The sequence below is a fragment of the Canis lupus genome, chromosome 10 (genome assembly GCF_048164855.1).
Source record: "Canis lupus baileyi chromosome 10, mCanLup2.hap1, whole genome shotgun sequence".
NCBI classification, from domain to species: Eukaryota; Metazoa; Chordata; class Mammalia; order Carnivora; family Canidae; genus Canis; species Canis lupus.
Genome location: NC_132847.1, coordinates 11,677,396 through 11,696,506, shown reverse-complemented (window position 1 = coordinate 11,696,506; position 19,111 = coordinate 11,677,396). Strand labels below are relative to the sequence as shown.

The 19,111-nt window shown below is 37.4% G+C and overlaps 1 protein-coding gene across 16 annotated transcripts in view; it reads right to left on the bottom strand.

Moving 5' to 3' along the window:
• PRR16 (proline rich 16) overlaps window positions 1-19,111 on the bottom strand; it is a 532,382-nt gene that overhangs the window by 218,824 nt on the left and 294,447 nt on the right. For 3 of the 16 annotated variants that reach the window (XM_072840688.1, XM_072840697.1, XM_072840700.1), the window contains exon 2: window positions 1,113-1,154. The exons of the other annotated variants lie outside the window; for them this stretch is intronic. The gene's annotated coding sequence lies outside the window, so the exon portion shown is untranslated. The remainder of the gene's footprint in view (window positions 1-1,112; window positions 1,155-19,111) is intronic. 16 annotated transcript variants of the gene reach the window in all.

Sequence of the window (19,111 nt, the reverse complement as noted above, 5' to 3'; positions counted from 1 at the left end):
GAGAATTGATGGAGTAATGTATAAAAAGCACTTTGCATGGCAGGTGCTCAATAAACACTGGTATACATCTACTTCAATAGTAGAACATATCTTTGTCTAGCTACACTGTCACGATCAGTAGAAAATAGAGCCTCCCAACTATTTTAAGTTACCTAAAAAAAATTTGCATGAATATATCTTACTTTTCAAGCTGTTGGGGAATGATGTATGCCTTCAGATTAAGTTTGGGAATTGAGGAACAAATGCATTTTTGTAAGATCTAAATTTTAAAAAGGTCAAAAAAAAGTGGTAGCTGGTGTCTTTTCATTTTAATGAGAGAAATTATTTATTATCAGCTGTGTGGTATGGTTGTGATATTACATGATTCGCTGACAAAATATATGGCTTCAGGATATTTCTCCACAGATATGAATAAAAAATTTAAATATGTCATGCAGGATTTTTAAAAAAATTTCATTTGGGAAGCACTATATGACATCTTATTTTTATGAGGAAGATCAATATTTTTTTGCCAATATTTTCTTCTAAAAATAAGCTCCAATGACTTAAAGAATTAAAAAAGCATATGGTAATATTTTTCAGCTTTCTTTAGGACATCAGGAAAGTCATTAACATATATAAGTTGCCTATTATAAAATTATAAGATATTAGAGCTGAAAGAAATCTTGTCAGGGATGCTTGGGTGGCTCAGTGGTTGAGCATCTATCTCCCTTTGGCTCAGGTCGTGGTCGCAGGGTCCTGAGTTTGAGTTCCGCATCAGGCTCCCCACAGGAAGCCTGCTTCTCCCTCTGCCTATGTCTCTGCCTCTCTCTCTCTCTCTCTGTGACTATCATAAATAAATAAATATTAAAAAAAAATTCCAAATAAAGTATCTAATAAAAATACCAATCTCATAAAGAAAATCTAATTTATAAAGCCAACTGTAATGATTATCATCAATAATTTGTGATTTTCATTAGAATATTTTACATTTTCATTAGAAATAGATTTTTATTTGCCAGGAAACAACTACAACATTTAGAAAAGCCAAGGATCCTTGCAGACACAGCCATGTGCATATGAGTAAGCATGAAGACATGCCATCTGTTGGCAATTAAAAGGAAGAAAATTACCTCTTTTACCAAAAAGAGTTGTGATGTTCAAATGTAAGTTTCCTAAAAAAAAAAAAAAAAAAAAGTAAGTTTCCTAAGTAGCTGATCTCTGTCCCTTCTCTCCTACTCTCTCTTCTTAGCCTTATCTTCTTAAGGGCACTATTATTTTCTACTTAACTGATAATTTGAGACCAAGAAATCCCCCATTCTCCATAGGTAATGCCTTGTTTATGCTGGTTATGGAATGTTCCTTATGATATCAAGTGGAGGAAATCATGTCTGAGGTATCTTGTATCTCACAGATCTAGGTCTCAAAATCACATGTAGGTATCAATAGTATTGCCCTCCGAATTGTTCAAAGGCACAGTGACTAGGAAATGCAGTCCACGGATGGGTCATGAAAATGACTTAACAGGAATGAGACTCTTTTTTTCAAGAAATTAAACATGAAATTACAGAATAGAAAACATGCTATACAGAATAAAACAGAAAACATAATTGTATCACACACATTATTTCATTACATTTTGTTTCAATTTCATATAGACATACACACGCATGTGCAAACATCACACACAGATGCGTATACTGTGTTTTGATGAAAAAGGCATTTCTTTTTTTTTTTTTTTTTTTTTTTTTTGAAAAAGGCATTTCTAACTGTCGTAATGGGCAAAAGTGTTTGAAAGCCACTGAAATGAAAAAGAAATCACAAACTGGCATTTAACACATAAGTTTCAGTCAACCAAATACTTAACTTAGTCCACAGAGTGGCTTTCTGGACACTGATCCATTGCTAATATTTAAAGACCGCAAGAGATCACATAAAAAGCTGTGTATGTGGGTTCCTTTGAAAAGTTGGAAGATCTAACATCCCTTTGGGACACAGTCCCTGGGAGCTGAGAATTAGCTTTGCCACTAGAAAAGACATGGGCTCTCCAGGTCATCATGGTTCCTCGCTTCTCCTTTCTTTCTCAGTTTTATACTTGCCAGATAACTTCAGGCATTTGAACTTGACACCACTGGTCTATACCTGTGCTCTGACAATGATCACAGAGGTCCAGGAATTGTTAAAGAAACTCATGGATCATCCACTGCCTGATAGATACTGGATCATCCACTGCCTGATAGATACTGAGTCTAGACTGTCTCTGGTCATGAAAAGAATAATTACAAAGCCATCCATCTGTAAAGCCAACATATCCCTTAGAGGTCCTTACTGTCAACTTTTCATTTCACAGACAAGAAAACTGAGACCCAAAGAGAACAAGTGAAATGGCAAATGTCATAGCTTTAGTAGCTCCATGACCAGAAATAATGTCTCACTTCTATCTTGATGCCCTTTCATGGCTGCCATGAGTTGAATAATTTAAAGAAATGAGAGGCATTTTTTTCAGGCTACAGAGACATATCTATGTGATGTGTAAATGATCTATAGGTAATGAAGACACTGCTGGTATAAATAAAGTACTGGCAATCAACATTCTACTCACACCAACATATTTTGTTCACATCCCTTTCCTTCTTTACCTATGGTATCCAAATGTCTATCAATTGAAGAAATGTAGCTAGGATAGGTCAAGGACTGCATAGCATACATTCTAACATAAGAACAACGTAGGTAAATTTCCTAATTTTGATAAATATATCATGGTAAGGCAAGATGTTAACATTGTGGAAATTAGGTGAAGGGTGTCTGGGAACTCTCTGCACAATCTGTGCAACTTTTCTGTAAATCCAAAATTATTTCCAAAACAAAAGTTCTGTTTAAAAATATTGAGAAACTATGAATAAAGATGTTATGCGAATGCCATATTCCTTAGCAGTAAAAACAGAAAAGGATAAATTTATCTTGAAGAAAACATTCCTTTGTCAAAAAAATGACTCGAGCCCAACTGTCACCACTCAAAACCTTGCAACAGGCTGGCTCAAGGCTTATAAAAAGGTCATGGCTCTAAAAAGGCCCAAATGTTGCTTCCACATTAAACATAACTCACTAGGACATACACACACACACACACACACACACACACACACAAATAGTTCTAACTAATAAAGAGGGATGTTTTCCAGATGTTCTTTGTAACACCCTAGAGAGAAATAGCAGATTTGGTTTTAATGGCATAGACCTGAGAAGACATACTGCTTATCTTTAAACTGTGGTTTCAATGAATACTTTAGAGTACAATTAAAAAAAAAAAACAAAAAAAAAAAAAACGAAGAAGTTGGGGGAAGCTCACCAACTGATTCAGAGAAAGTTCAGGAGAATATGAAGAGGCCGAGGTATCCGGGGAATTGTCTTTTCAGCTGATGGACAATGTCCATGTCCAAAATAGCCCATCTGGATCCTCAAATTTTCATGACCCCAATTATCCTGGAAGGAACTTTCCTATGTCTAGATCAATTATTACCAAAGACAGGTGTTTGTTAAATAAATAAATAGAAAATAAATAAATAAATAAACATCTGATATGGACATGAGGATATCTCAGCACTTGAATCTTAGGAAACAGGCAATTTTTCAAAATGCCCATAAGCAGTCATTTTAAAGCTCCATATCTTCTGTGGCAGAAGATACTACATAATTTCTTGCCATGAGTTCTCAGGAGAGGAACACAGTCTAGTGTGCACTGCTCAACAAAATCCTGTGCTTGGGATGAGAAATGATGCAGAACTGAGGAGGAGATGAAAACATCCAGGCTTTCCAAAAAAAGTTACCTTTTGCTGTGTCTGTATGTCTAAACTGGGCTACTACTGCCCTACCTCAAATACTAAAGCAACCGACTAGAAGACTGCAAAAGACTCCCTTTTTAAATTAATAAATCAATGGATAGTTATATTACATTCTATTTGTAATTGTCTGAATAGCATTTACTTCACATGCCTTTTGTTTGTGGCTCTGTACCATGTGCCCACACAGAATGTACATTCTATCTGGGCTGGTAGATGATGAAGCCAATTTGTAACTTAGTGTGGTAATATGATAAATGCCACAAAGGAATAGTAGTACTTAACACTGAAAAATAGCAAACAAGGGGTGTTCGTCTGTCCTGGGGTCTACAAGCTAAGTTCTGAAGGGCAGAGAAGAGTTGGTTAGGGAACACCAAGTGAGAATGGATGGGGGTAGGGGCTGCTGCAGTGTTTCCAAGGGCCAAGGCAAGAAGGGGCATGGTATTTTCAAGGCGTTAGAAAACAGGCTTATGTGACCTGAACACTGGCTGTCCAGGGGCATAAGATACATGGTGAATCTCGATAAAGAGGTGGGCCAGGTCACACAGGGTCCAAGAGCACTGACACAGAAACCTCACTGTGATCCCAAGAGACCTGAAGTTTCCAGTTAAGGCAAGCCCACAACCGTAAAGTGTGCTAAGAAGCAAAGTGACAGTTCCATATTTATATTCAAAAAAGATCCAACTGGCTGCTGTGTGAATAAGAGTGACTCCTTTGGGGTCTCTCTTGTGGCCCTAAGACTTTTTGTCCTGGCCTCAAGAGAAGTCGTAAAAAAAGCAAAAAATTTAATTAATGTCTTCTCTGGGGACACCTGGGTGGCTCAGTTGGTTAAGTAAGCATCTGCCTTCAGCTAGGTCATGATCCCAGGGTCCTGGGACTAAGCCCCACATTGGGCTCCCTTCTCAGGGAGGAGTCTGCTTCTCCCCCTGCCCCTCCCCTCCACTCATGTTTTTTCTCTCTCTTAAATAAAAAAATAATAATTCTGTAAAAAAAAAAAAAAACTTAAAAAATATCTTCTCTACCTAATGAACCATCAAAATGTGAAACCTTATTAGGTTCACCAAAATGGAAACGGGTTTTAAAATTAAAAAACATGGCCAGCTACACATAGGTAGAGTCTCTATAGAAGTAGCTATATTCTTGGGCTTTTGGAGCAACATGCATCCAAGTCAAACAAAGAGACGTTTTGAAACAACAAAGAACCCGAAACATAAAAGGCAAGGAACTCTAAAAGTAACCAAGTCAACTCTCCCACCACTACATATGTTACCACCCATCAAAAAACACAAAATATTAAGAGGAAAACTTAATATATGTAAATTCTTTCCATAATAATTTTTGCAAAAAGCAGAAATAAAATACTCTATATACTTTGTTTGAGGCTGATACATTAATTGTTGTTAAAAAATTAACCACCTGGCATGCCTGGGTGGCTCAGTGGTTGAGCATCTGCCTTTGGCTCAGGGCATGATCCAGCTGTCCTAGGATCTAGTCCCACATAGGGCTCCCTGCTTGGGGCCTGCTTCTCCCTCTGCCTACATCTCTGCCTCTCTGTCTCTGTGTCTCCCATGAATAAATAAAATCTTTTAAAAAAATTAACCACCCAATTACATCATACTGAACTGATCATTTCAACACTCAGTGAACTATACAATAATCTCATGCTTCATAATGCTCTTCTGCACACTTTTTGCCAATAAATATAGCTAACGTTTTGCCAGAAAAAAAGATTAAAAGCCACAGAAGTCTTAGATGCTTATTCACAAAATAAAACCTAAATTGAAATCATTTTGAATAACATGTAGTCATTGTTTCTTATTTCTTGGTCCTTTTGTTAATATTGTAATCTTAATTAAATATCTGGCCTGGATTTAGAATATTTTGAAACTGCCAGGGGAAAAAAATATACTATGTAAAAACACATAGAGTTGCTTTGTTTTACCCAAATCATGATTTTTTGAAACCTTTTTTCCTTCAATAGGAAATATTCATGAGAACCTGCGTCCCTTCTCCTGTTCATGTTGTAGAAATAGTCTCGAAGCTGCCTGCCAGAAACTGCACAAAATACTGAAAGCCATACTGAGCTGGTCTTTCCTGTTTTATCAGGAGCCTAAGTATTAGGAGGAGAAAAATAAAGCCTTTCCTGCCCTTGGGGTCAACTCCTCCTGATTTAGTCATTTTCCTTCATACTAATTTTCTTTTCTATTTCACTTCACCCAACTTTTTCTCAATCTGCCTCCAGAGAACAAACTCACATTACAATTGCTAAATCAGCAGCCAAGACTTTCTCCCAACAGTGGCCCTAAACAGGTGGCACAAATTCAAAGACCTCCTCCAAACAGGGCTGGAACTTCTGGGAATAGAATAGTGAGGTCATTCGGAGAACTGAGATCTCAGAGGAACTCGATTATTTGAGATCTTGAGAAAAAGTCTTAGAAGCAAGGACAACTTTCTTTTGTATCAGCAACCATAACACATTAATGCAAAGGCTGAGACTCCTTTCTGTTTTCAAAGGCACCCTATGTACCTCCTTTTTTTTCCCGAGGAATTTAAACCATGAAGCAGTTATCAAACTTTCAGCAGTGGAAGACTTTATTTAATCCATTAAATCTCCACTAAAAGTGGCATTTTAATAGTATATATTAATGTTCACAAGTTCAAAATTGTCACATGTATACCCAATAAACGGAAATGATGTATATTTAACAACAAAAAATCTTGCAGTTGAGGTTGATATATGACTGCTGCTTTCATAAACAAATTACTCAGGGATTTCATTTTAGTTGCAGAGCAGTGACAAAATCCTAATTCACATAGAAATGGAGCTGAAATTGCCGTGTTTTCTCAAGAGCTCCTCTTAAAATCTCAGGCTATTCATCAATTAAACTAATTCAGTAGCTTGAAATAGGGGTAGTAGAAATTTCTTGTTCGGATTAGAAATGGAACATTAATAATAGCTTTTTTGTATTTCCTAAATAATAAATATTCAACATGGGTGGAGTCAATGAGCAGACAACTCAGCCTTAATCTTCTTTGTTTAGCAGAAGGTATGCTTTAAAGTATATTTTAGAATTATGATAGGTTAAAAATACCATTTTTAAAAAAGATCTAAACTATATAGGTAACTGATGAAGTTTGGGAATATAGGAATATAGGTGAGGTCTGGAGCCGACAACCAAGAAAGAATTTTTGAGACATCTTTGGTGCTAAATGGTGGTTTTTTTAAAGTACTGGGACAGGAGCCATGGGCAGGAAGAGCTGCTGCCCCAGGCCTGTAAGGGGTGGCTGATTATATACCTGGAAGTTGGGAGGGGTTTGAGGATGGCACACTCTCTAAGGAATTTTGGGAGCAAGGTTTCCAGGACCTTGAGGGGGCTAGCTATTGTTGGGAAAAGGTCACTTATTACCATCTAATAAAACCTGAGTCATGAGACCCTTCAGATGTATACCAGTGAGCCATGTGCTTGGGGGATGATAGCCAACATGTAGCTCAGGTGATTTAGAGATAATGGAAATTTCTAAAGGAATTTTTATATGTTAAAGTACACTCACAGGCTCCTGGGGGTTGGGCTAAAATTGCCTTTGCCTTTAGCAAAGTATGAGCGTTGAGGCAGTTGGGTCTATAGAGGAATGTCCTTTGTCTGTTTCAAGGAATTGTTAATGTGCTTTGTCCTGAGCTAGTCCTCTGTTCCCTCATCAGTAACCATTTATGGTTAAAAATCATACAAAAGTTCTAAAACAATTCATTTTATGCTGACTTTTTAAGGGCAGTCACTTGCAGGTAACTATAGTTAAAGAGTCTGTAATGAAACTAAACTATAATCTTGGCTTGGCCAAATTCAGCTCATGCTGTTCAGTTAACAGCTAGGGTCGGGTAAGGGGCCTTCTAATTTAATAATTCCACTAATATCATGGGTAAAATAGTGTTTTATGATGGAATGGATAATACTGTATAATAGTTGCTAGAGTAGCCACTGAGTTTTGCTTGGTATGCAACGTGTATGCCACAGGAACTGAAAAATCTGATGTTTCAAGAGAACCAAGTATAACATTATACCCTTCTAGTCAGTAATACATTTTCCAGAAGTGCCAAATGTATGTCCAGAGAAGGCAGGGAAATGTTTATTCCAAGAATCAATTTGGTAAAACAAATTAAATACCTTGGTGATCTTCGCCACATTTAAATTTGTTGATTAGTAAGTGTATGTTATCCTAGAACTTTCAAGTGATTAATTTCTTAAAATTAAATTTGAATCAAATAATTATTTCTTCTTGAAGCATACTAATGGTGTTAAGGAACACAAGCAGAAAATCAATCACCTAATTAAATTTTAACAGAAAGGGAAAATACCTTGGCTGATATGCAGACAATAGCTAATCTTAGCATTGTAACTTAATTCCTTGGTGAACAGTAAAGACAAAGGTAGATCCAATAAAATGTAAACATAAACACCTTGCACACTCATCAAAATTACATTCTTTCACATAAGCCTGTTTCCATTGATTCATGTATGTTTTGTTTAAACTGAACAATGTATACATACACTTATTTACAGAATTTTTTTCAAAAAAGGAAGACCTTTCATCCAGACATCTTTGAATAGGACAGTCAGATATTTAACTGGAAAAATAACATGACTTTTAAAGTACATTGTCTAATATAAAATATGTGTGATACTGTGCTACTACAGAAGAGATGACCATAACTAGTATTAATGGAAATCAGTATATCAATGACATTAAGGCCACTAAAGAGATTCAAACAGAATTTCTCTTCTGATTACATGAAGGTCAGACACACAAAGACATTTGTTTTTGCCAACTGTCATGACTTTTTTTTTTTTTTTTTAAGAGAGGAAGAGAGGGGTGCAGAAGGAGAGAGAGAATCTTAAGTGGGCTCCACGCTGGGCATGGAGCTCAATCTCAATCTCACAACCCTGAGATCATGACCTGAGCTGAACCACCTGGTCACCACCCTCAACTGTCACAGCATTATAACTAGTGTATAGCTGTGCAAATTCTCTGTGACTGAAGTTCAGAGTACTTTGTTTTTTAAGATTTTAATTATTTGAGGGAGAGAGCAAGAGAGAGAGAGCACGTGCTTGAGCGCTCATGAGCTGGGGCAGGGGGCAGAGGGAGAAGGAGAAGCAGACTCCCCACTGAGCAGGGAGCACAATGCAAGGTTTGATCCCAGGACCCTGGGATCATGATCTGAGACAACAGCAGATACTTAACCAACTGGGTCACCCAGGCACCCCCAAAACGAAAAAGGTTTTACAACCATCTTACAAAGCATATTTTCTTTCATGATTAATAACTAGTGCAAAGATCTGCAATGTTATTCTCAACTGTGAAAAGAGAAACAAAGTAGCAGATATGATACTCCATGGAGCTTTTATCTATGCACATATATCTTTTCTGTATCACTTATTTAGTGATTTCTTCAGTTTTCATGGCTTTAAATATTGTCTAATTTGCCAACAGTACCCCAATTTTTTATCTCCAGTTTGTACTCCTTGCACAAACTCCTAAATGGTGTATACAATTGCTTATTAAAAATCTGTCTGGAGCAGCCCGGGTGGCTCAGCGGTTTAGCGCCGCCTTCAGCCCAGGGCCTGATCCTGGGGACCCGGGATCGAGTCCCACGTCAGGCTCCCTGCATGGAGCCTGCTTCTCCCTCTGCCACTCTCGCTTTCTGTCTGTGTTTCTCATGAATAAATAAAAATAAAATATTAAAAAAAAATCTGTCTGGATTTCTACCAAGTACCTTGAGCTCCAACTGTCAGAAACTGAACTCCTGATATGTCCCCACACCTGTCTCTCTCTAGTTTCCCTTATCTCAGTAGAGGTAACTCCAAATAACCAGGCCAAAAAAACCCCACCTGAATCCATCTATGACTACTATCTTGCAAGTACAACCCACATCCAATCTGCCGGAATGCCTTGTTAGTTTTACTTTCAAAATATATCCATCCCCTAGCCACTTCTTACTACCTCCACTGCTACCTGTCTGGTCCAACCCATAATATCATCTGTCATCCAGACTACCTTAACAGCCTAATTTTCTCACAGTTTTCCCATGGCATCCTCCAGGCTATTCTCAATGCAAACATGAGGATGATCCTTTAAAAACATCATTCAGATCATGTACTCCTTTGCTCAATAGTCCACACTGGTCCCCAATTTCACTCAGAGACATGGAAAACAATACTCAATGGCCACGCTCTCGCTGCCTTTCTGATTTCATCTCCTAGGGCCTTTCTCCTGTGCCCTCGGTTTCAGCCACAAATGCTTTCTTGAATGTACCAGGCAGGCATTGGTCTACCTTGGAAACTGCCCTGGCTGTATATACCAGCTGAAATATTTTTCCACAGATATTCACATGGCCAATTCCTTCACACCCTTGAAAGTCTTTGTTTAAACCACACCCCCACAAAAACCATCCTATTCAAAATAGCAACCTATCACCACCTCTACCTCCACCGTGGCACTCTAGATCTCCTTCGTACCAGATGACCTTTCCTTTTCCTCATCACTTCTAGCATATTATACAGCTTACCAATTTATTATGTCTATTTTTTAATGCCCATATCCCCTTTTAAAACTTAAGCTCCAACAGAGCAAGGATCTTTGTTTCATTTACTAATATATACCCAAGTCTCTGCAATAATGCCCAGCACATAACAGGCACTCAATAAATAGTTGAATTAAATTAAATTGAAAATAAAACTTAGTAGGGGTATAGATGATTAGCTTGTTTTTGGAATCACTAAATTTGATGCCTTTGGGTTGTATTCAGGTGAATGAGGGGAATATATATAAAGAATACTGAAGAGAAATCCAGTAAGTTACTTCAAATGGCAGGCATGGTAAGATCTTGGTCAAATTAGTCTAGTGACTTCTATCCAGGCTCTTAAGTTCTAGTGGTAGTCAACCACTGAGGTAGACAGCCAAAGATGAAGGGAAGTGAAAAACCAGGAAAGCAACAAACTGCCTGAGACCTAAGGGACACTGTTCTGAGTTAGAATGACCTAGAAACCCTGAAAATGTCAGAGAGACATAACTCCAGCCCACTCATTCTATACATTTTATTTTTATGCAGAAAAGTTTTGTGAATGACATTTGCAAAATACAATGACTTTTTTCCTGGAGAATGGGCTCTGGAGTGGGTTTTTGCTTCTTTGTTATTTCTCTCGTATGTGGATATTTGTCCTAAAAATTCTTATAAAATTAAAAGTTAATTCTTATAGAGAATAAGAGCTCTTCTAAAAGCCTATATACCTTTACTTGTAAAAAATAAAAGTTAACATTCTTGAAAGATACACTTAAGTATATTGTATATATTCTAAGTTTCTTGAATGTAATTTTATATATTATAAAATTTTTAACCTTTGAGGAGCAATAACTTGGATGATGAATGTATAAAAACTCTCAGTACCAGGGTAAACCAGCATTATTAGCCATTCCTATGAAGTCTGATCTCAGATTTAACACAGAATTTCTGAATCCATTATATCCATAAAAAAAGCCAGAAAGGTATTGCAAAGGAATTGTGGATAGATTTTCTAAAGGACTTACATAAAAGTAATAAACACAGAAAATATTTCCAAACCATGGTGTATTATCTTTGCCCAAAATGACATATCTGATAATCATAATGAGATTTGTGTATAATCTTGCCCAGAGTAAGGGGATTGGGTAAGATAATGTCTTTGGATCTCAACCAATTGGATCTTATGATTTGGAGACCAAATTATACGATTATCATATAAATTTTATTCTCATCTTCTCTGTTGATAGAAAATTCACTCCATGCTTACTTTTTCAAAATATAAGTGAACACAAGGATACTCAAAATGGAAACTTCTAATAGATTTTTTTATAATTAGCTCTTCAATTAGCTCACTGTTAACAAATTGACTATGGATATCTTCAACTCATTAGGTGCCAGTTAACAACTCTTACATTATTTCTTGTCAACTTACTGTACAATGGCTCAGCAGTCACAGCACTAAATTAATTATGCTTTGTAGCATATTTACATATCTAAATATGTATGCATATGTTGAATATTTATAATTTAGTATTATACTGAGAAAATACCACTTATTTTGTGCATGTTCTCTTGGGTTCTTAACCAAATGAGTGTCAGTTTAGAGAGTTTTAAAGCATTATTCAGACAGTGGCACAAAGCAAGCTGCCTAAATAAGTAAAGATACAAATAAGAAGGCATAAATCAAAAGATTCAAACTACTTCATAGAGGACAACACTCCAAGTGAAGTTAATATGGGAATGCCCTGCTAGTGAATGCACATGTTCAGTGACTGGTTTACTGTATTTGGGAATGATGGACATTATGAATGGTAAGGTTGGCACTGGGCATATTTTTCTAGACCTCTGTCTACTATACTAGACCTCCACCTCACTCACTACAACCCATCTGCCATACTGCATTCTGGTCATAATGGTCCAAGCTCTCTGGAGCCTTGCAGAGGGAGGAAGAAGCCAAGGAGCCCCTAAAAGTATTCTCTCAAAAGTATAAACCACCCCCTCTGAACAACTATTTCCATACTGAAATTGAGATCAATATGGCAACCTATCATTTGTCATCAAACTACCACACTCAAGATGATAAGATGCTTAAATTCAAGGCAAGTTCTTACCTGACAGTCCTTTAAATGGAAAGAGAAAACTTGAACTCTGAGTTTTTAAATCTCCTAGTTATTCTAGCCAGTCTACTGGGGATACAGAGAATATGGAGCTGAGCAATGAGAATGTTTGATTGAATAGAAGGGGGAGGCTGTCTGCATTTCTGTTAATCTTCAATTATTTTTCACCAAATGTATGTCTATTTCTGTTTCTATCCTCTGTTGCACTAAGCTATGCACTGCATGGAAATATGTAGGTAAAATTCTAACTGAGATTCAATGTGCAGAATGTTTGCTAAAACCCTCTACTATTTTAGTATATGGATTCTATGAAGTTCTCTGGCTCAGATGGGAAAACAAAAACTTCCATCTTGAGTCTTGCCAAGGAGACGCTTCCTCATTATTCAGTTCCCTCTTCTACTAAAGTTGTTTCTTTCCCCTCCTTTCAAATTCCAGCCTGCCATCCATTTCTCATACCCTACTACTCCCCTATATCCTCTGCACTTTACCTCATCCAAAATCAAATGCTTCTCAACCTTGTAACAAGACTGTTTCACTAACATGAGGTTATCCTAGAACTAGTCTTCTGCTAGTGTCACTGCTTAATCTTCAAAAAATTATTATCAGTTAAGAAAAATGGAAGGAAAAGAAAAAGAGGAACCTAAAGGAGAAAGGAATGAAGAAACAGAGAGAAATTACACAAGAAAAAGTACAGGGAGACATAATGAAAGTGAGGGAAGGAAAAAATGCAGACAGGAAAAGTCAGAGGAAAAAGGAAATAGCCAGCAGAGAATTACCAGGGTTCACAGATACCTGGGACTTGGTGCAGGCTTTGTGCTAACTGCTTTCCATGCAGTATATAAATTTTTAAAATATATATATAGGCTTGATATATGACAGGAAAAAAAAAACATTTTAAGAAATGTAAGCTTCCTAAAAAACAAACATGCATGATACATAATGTATTATTTTCTTCCCATTTTATCCAAGCACATAAAACTTCATTTTATATTATTTTTATTTAGTTTAAAAGGTTAATGTTATAAAGAAAGCAAGCCTATAATATAGCGAGCAATATTTTCTGGTATTATAATTGAGTGATTTTATCTAGTTATGTGCTCTTAAAAGATGTATCACCATGGTAACTAGATCCTTTGACAATTATTCTATTTTAGTGCAAACCAATACAAAGGGGTTAAAAATACCTTAGTCTTGAATCTTGAGATTCACATTCACCCTGCAAAGTTTGTCCTTTCCTCCCTTCCCATTTTCAAGACAATGTTTAAGAATTTTTCTCCATCCTCTTTCACCTCACATGGAACTGATCTGAACAGGAGTAATTCTTGAACCATAAAAGCTGATGCACTTTGTGATGGTAAACTACCGATGGGAATTTCTGCACTTAATTCCAATGGATAAATACCACTTATATAACTTATTGTTACTTATTGTGCTTGCCAATTTCAGAGAGAAAAATTTAGATTTTTGTTTCAGAGACAGATACTTTTAAAAAAGAAGGCAACATCTGATATGGCCTCACTAAGCATCATTTCAGTGATGACGGGTTGTCAATAAGCCAGTCCAGAAAGCATATCAGATTCATCTTTATAATTCTAGCACGGCACCATACACTTAGTAGGCTGTCAACTAACACTGTAAGGAGGGAAGTCATTATAGTGAACACTGATTGTTTTTCATCTAACAAGTGGACTGCTCTAATATACATTAGGAACTCACATCTGCTGGATTGAGATTAAGTCACATTTCAGGGAGGATAATAATAATGACAAGAGTTAAGTAGTAATTTTAAAACTTCTGTAGCAACATGGTAAAAGTATGATTTTTCTATTCAAGAGAATATCATCCAGGAAATTGGGAATTATCACCATCCAGGGAAACCAATCACAGGGTCAACTTTACCACTTTGCACAAGGCTTCATGGTATGTGCCAGCCTCTGAAGAATGTCAGAGCTCTTCAGAGTTTTGGAGAAATCCATACTATTCACTTTCCTGTATTCCTCATGAGCATGCCCATTGTCATCCAGCGTGTGGGTGGTCAGAGGGAAGACCCGTCAACTGTCTCCAGATGGCGGCCTCTGCCTGTCTCCGATATTTTCCTGCCACCCTCAAACTTCTGAGGAAAGAACAGGGTCCCACACCCTGCTTGAATGAACTTTGTGTAAGTCACACCCTCTTTGTACCTCTTGCCTTCCAATGCTCCATGGATGTCTGCATTGGATGGGATCCTACTTTGCATTAGATTTCTAAGGTTTGCCTGGAAATCCAGATGTCTTCACTGAGCCAGAATTTCTAACTGATTTAAGGACTCTATTTCCTCAGAGGTTCCCAGTTTTCCCATTTTCTACTTTTGCACCGGCTCTCGGACACTCCAAGCTCTTTACTCCATCCCCAGAGTATGGCAAAGGTGCCACAGATGGTTGATGTCCTGATTCCTATAAAACAATGTGTCTAGCAATCAACATTCAGCTGCACTCAGATGAAGGCCATTTTAGAGCAATGTCAACTCGACCACATTCCAACTGGCTCTCCTCAATCACTGTCCTCTGAAATTGCCCTTTTGGCTCTCTGCAGTGCTGACTTAGTGCAAAAAGCTTTGTGTACTTTTGTCTCTTCACATTTGGATTTTCTTCTTCTTCCTCTTCTTCCTCTTCCTCCTCCTCCTTCTTCTTCTTCTCCTTCTTTCTTCTTCTCCTTCTTTCTTCTTCTTCTTCTTCTTCTTCTTCTTCTTCTTCTTCTTCTTCTTCTTCTTCTTCTTCTCCTTCTTTCTTCTTCTTCTTCTTCTTCTTCTTCTTCTTCTTCTTCTTCTTCTTCTTCTTCTCCTTCTTCCTTCTTTCTTCTTCTTCTTCTTCTTCTTCTTCTTCTTCTTCTTCTTCTTCTTCTTCTTCTTCTTCCCTCTTTTTGAAAGATTTTAATTAGTCATGAGAGACAAAGAGAGGCAGAGACACAGGCAGAGGGAAAAGCAGGCTCCCTGCAGAGAGCCTGATGTGCTGGACTCCATCCCAGGACCCCAGGATCATGCCCTGAGCCAAAGGCAGACACTCAACTGCTAAGACACTCAGGCATCCCAGATTCTTTTGATATCACCTCTCCTTCACACCTAAATTTTAGAATTTTCCATAGCAGCAGCAGGTAAAGGATATTCTACATGTCCGGGTGCTCAGGATGCTTATCATGGCACGGCGGGAAGAGCTCGGCTGCCATCACTATTAAGGCTTCTGCATGCCTTTCCTATCCGATTTTTATCTAAAATGATATTAAGTAATTGAATTTGGCTTTTTTTTATCATTTGCCAAAAGATTATGTAAAACATCTCTGGATTTCCCCTCATTTCTTCATCTTGTTTCCACACTGAGCATGAAGGGGAAAGGTAATTTATTATTCTTGTCTGTTTTCACTTCCAGGCTACTGTGTTCCTCTAATAGAGAAAATAAAATAAGCATCCCTCAATGCTGCCTTTGATGTGTTTTTTCTCCCTTCTGTCAAAATGGCCCCAACATCTAAGAACACGCACATGAGAAGGTATATGTCAACCATGTCCTACCCTGTTAGCAAAAAATTCAGGCAAATGTGAAAAGAGAAAGAATGCTCAGTTTTGGATTCTAGACCCTTCTTCCAGAAACCAGGGAACCCATGGCACAGTCCCAAATTTTGTTTCCAAATGCATTCTACATCTAAATATGTACAGACACTATTACAGCTATACTTCTCACTTCATGACTCAAAATTAGCCAGAGGCAACTCAAACTGTTACTTGCTAACATGTTAATTTGATCAGACTCTCTCATGGCTCTTTTGCTTCCTTAATCTTTTAAGACTGAGGTCAGCAAACTGCAGCCTGTGAGCTAAATCCAGCCTGAGAGGCAAATCCAGCCTGCCACCTGTTTCTGTACAGCCCATGAGCTAGGAATGGTTTTTACCAACTAATGTTAGCAATCACCTTGACAAATAAGGAACAGTAACTTTGAACTACAATTAAGGAAAATGCTATTCCCCCCAAAAAAGAATTCAACTTCTTATCAGTAAACCTGTACTCATTATGATTATATTTCTAACTTCTCAAAAAAATGTGAAAATGTGTTTGTGGTAGAAGCATCTACATTATATTCTTGATTTGGACTCTGAGCCCATGAGCCTAAAATAGTTACTATTTGGTCCTTCACAGAAAACGTTTGCTGATCCCTGCTTTAAGGGAACACAGCTGGAGATGTTACATGGAATGCAAAGGAAAACCTCCACAGCAGTTAATGCAAGAACTCTATATGTTTCACTATAAATTTTTTTTCAGGTTAGACTATATATATAAATATATACTTATTTATCTGTATATTTATATGCACATTTGTTTCCCTGCTTGTTGCAATGTATATTAATTAAAAGTCGTAAATGGTAACTCCTCTATCCTCACTTTCTTGCTAAAACAATTTCTTTATGGCCTTCACAGATCATATGAGGTAGGCATTATTCCTGTTCAGAAATTACAAAATGGAGGCCCTGGAATACTAACCAGCCTACATAAGACAGAGAGCTAGTATGAGGCACAGCTGACTTTGACTCGAGTCCCCATTTTTAATCACAGTAACATACTGTTCCTGCTTTTGTTTAGCTTCTCATTCTGGGAATTTCCTTTAAGCACCTCCAGTCTGTGCTATAGGTAGCAAGTCACTGCTGTTCACCCTCCACCACACCACCCCCATTCAGAAGCAGTCACACTGGCATGGAGATTTAGAAGTGAGGCAAGAGCTGTGTCCCAAAGCTAATGTGAACTTCTGGTACACTGATCTTGTTTAAATCACAAAGTCCAGCATGGAAGGCTGAACAGAGGCAAAGATCCCAAGTGAGAACCGCAAATGAGCTGGGGCTGCCAGGGCCAACAGGCTTGACTTGCTTTCCTTAAATCAGGAGCTCTGATGAAGGGTGGTAAGGGAGCCGATTTATTTCATCTTCTACTTCAGTACTAACCTAAATAGGCTTTAATTCTGGGAGCCATCGCCTATCATGACAAAACCTATAAAGAGTTACAGGAAGTACAAATTAAGTGATCAGGAAAGGCAATGTATGAGCAGTAGGTAAACCTAGATCATCAATCCACTTCAACCATTAACTCACTGAGTGACAGTGGCTTCATTTCACATAACCAGTTTATGATTTGGTTACAATTTTTACTTTGATGATTACTCAAGTTTCTTCTAACTCTATGCTTCCAAGATTTTAGAGCTCTAAAATACATCTGTACAGTGATACAATCTAGACAGGAATGCTGTCTGAATGGTGGCCCAATATGATCAAACTATTCTGGTACTGGCTAATTAGATCACACATTAATGATTTTCTTCTTCAAAGGCTCATCTAGAATAGTTGGGACAGTCTGCTATGACAATTTTTAGTCTGAAAATGCTTGTAAACTCTTGGAAAATAATTACTGTATATTCTTTCATCTGTTACTTTGCTGTGATTTTTTGCTGAGATCAGATGGTTCTAAGTTTTTAAGGATGCGTGATTTAACCAATTATTGCACTTACAGACTATACTATTTTATGATCACTAATCTCTGGTAGAGAGCCAAACTGGTGTAAGCAGCAGTGGCCATACTTCCAAAGATGTGCCTAATGCAGGGCTTAACCCACAATGGAGCTTGGTATGTGCACTGTGAGAAGAATAAATGAAGGACAGTTTTAATAATTCATGTTATTTCCTGGACTGGTTGCCTTAGGAGCAAACACATTAAGGCACAGAAATGTATTCTGAAAGTCAAAAAGGGAAAGAAAGGTATGTAATTATATTTAAATAACATAAATGCTTTTGGAAGACTAACAGATCTGAAAGTAGTTGTATAAATGAATTGGGGAATAACAAGGGTCTAGGGAGGCCTAATCTGTGTTCTCATTGGGAAGAGTGGATCTGGGCAGGACCTGGTGTATGAAGGAGGGAAAGTCTGTGAGACTCATATTAATGACAAGAAGGTGGCCACAGGATGAAACTTTATAATCCAGACTCATAAAGGCTCTGGGAATTATGTAACACTTTCTTTGCAGTTCATTCCCTGGATGACTTACCCCTTTCTTTTACGCAGAAAGAGGAAGTCTGGAAATGTAGACCTGATTGTCCTCTAGTCTCATCCATCTGAAGAATGAATTAAATTAGATTTTTTTTCATATCTATCTTAATCTATCATGTTATTACATTGGGAAACCCTTGTCCAAAAACGTTGTTTCTTCTTTTTAAACACTTGAAATTCTTCAAACAGGGAGCAAAGCCTATCATTACCTAACAAATCACCCATTGCGTCATTAAAAAAAAAAAAAAAAAAAAGTTTATGCCTAACATCTATTGCATTAACTTGACCATTTGAACTGTACAGTGAGTCTTTGTCCAGGCTTATTTCTCAAAGTGCACTAATGACCTATAAGCACTGACATGCAGCTGCTTTGTGTGTGTCCATTTTGTCATTATTACTTACTCATGGGTGCAGATTTATTTAGCAAGATAATGGCCCTCACAATACCTAGCAGAATTTTCTGCCCAGAAGTCACTAAAATAATGCAGTACTGTTGTTGCTGCTAAGGAAAATTGTATGCTCTTAAATTAGGTCACTACTGCATATTTATTGTGGCCCACAGAACTGA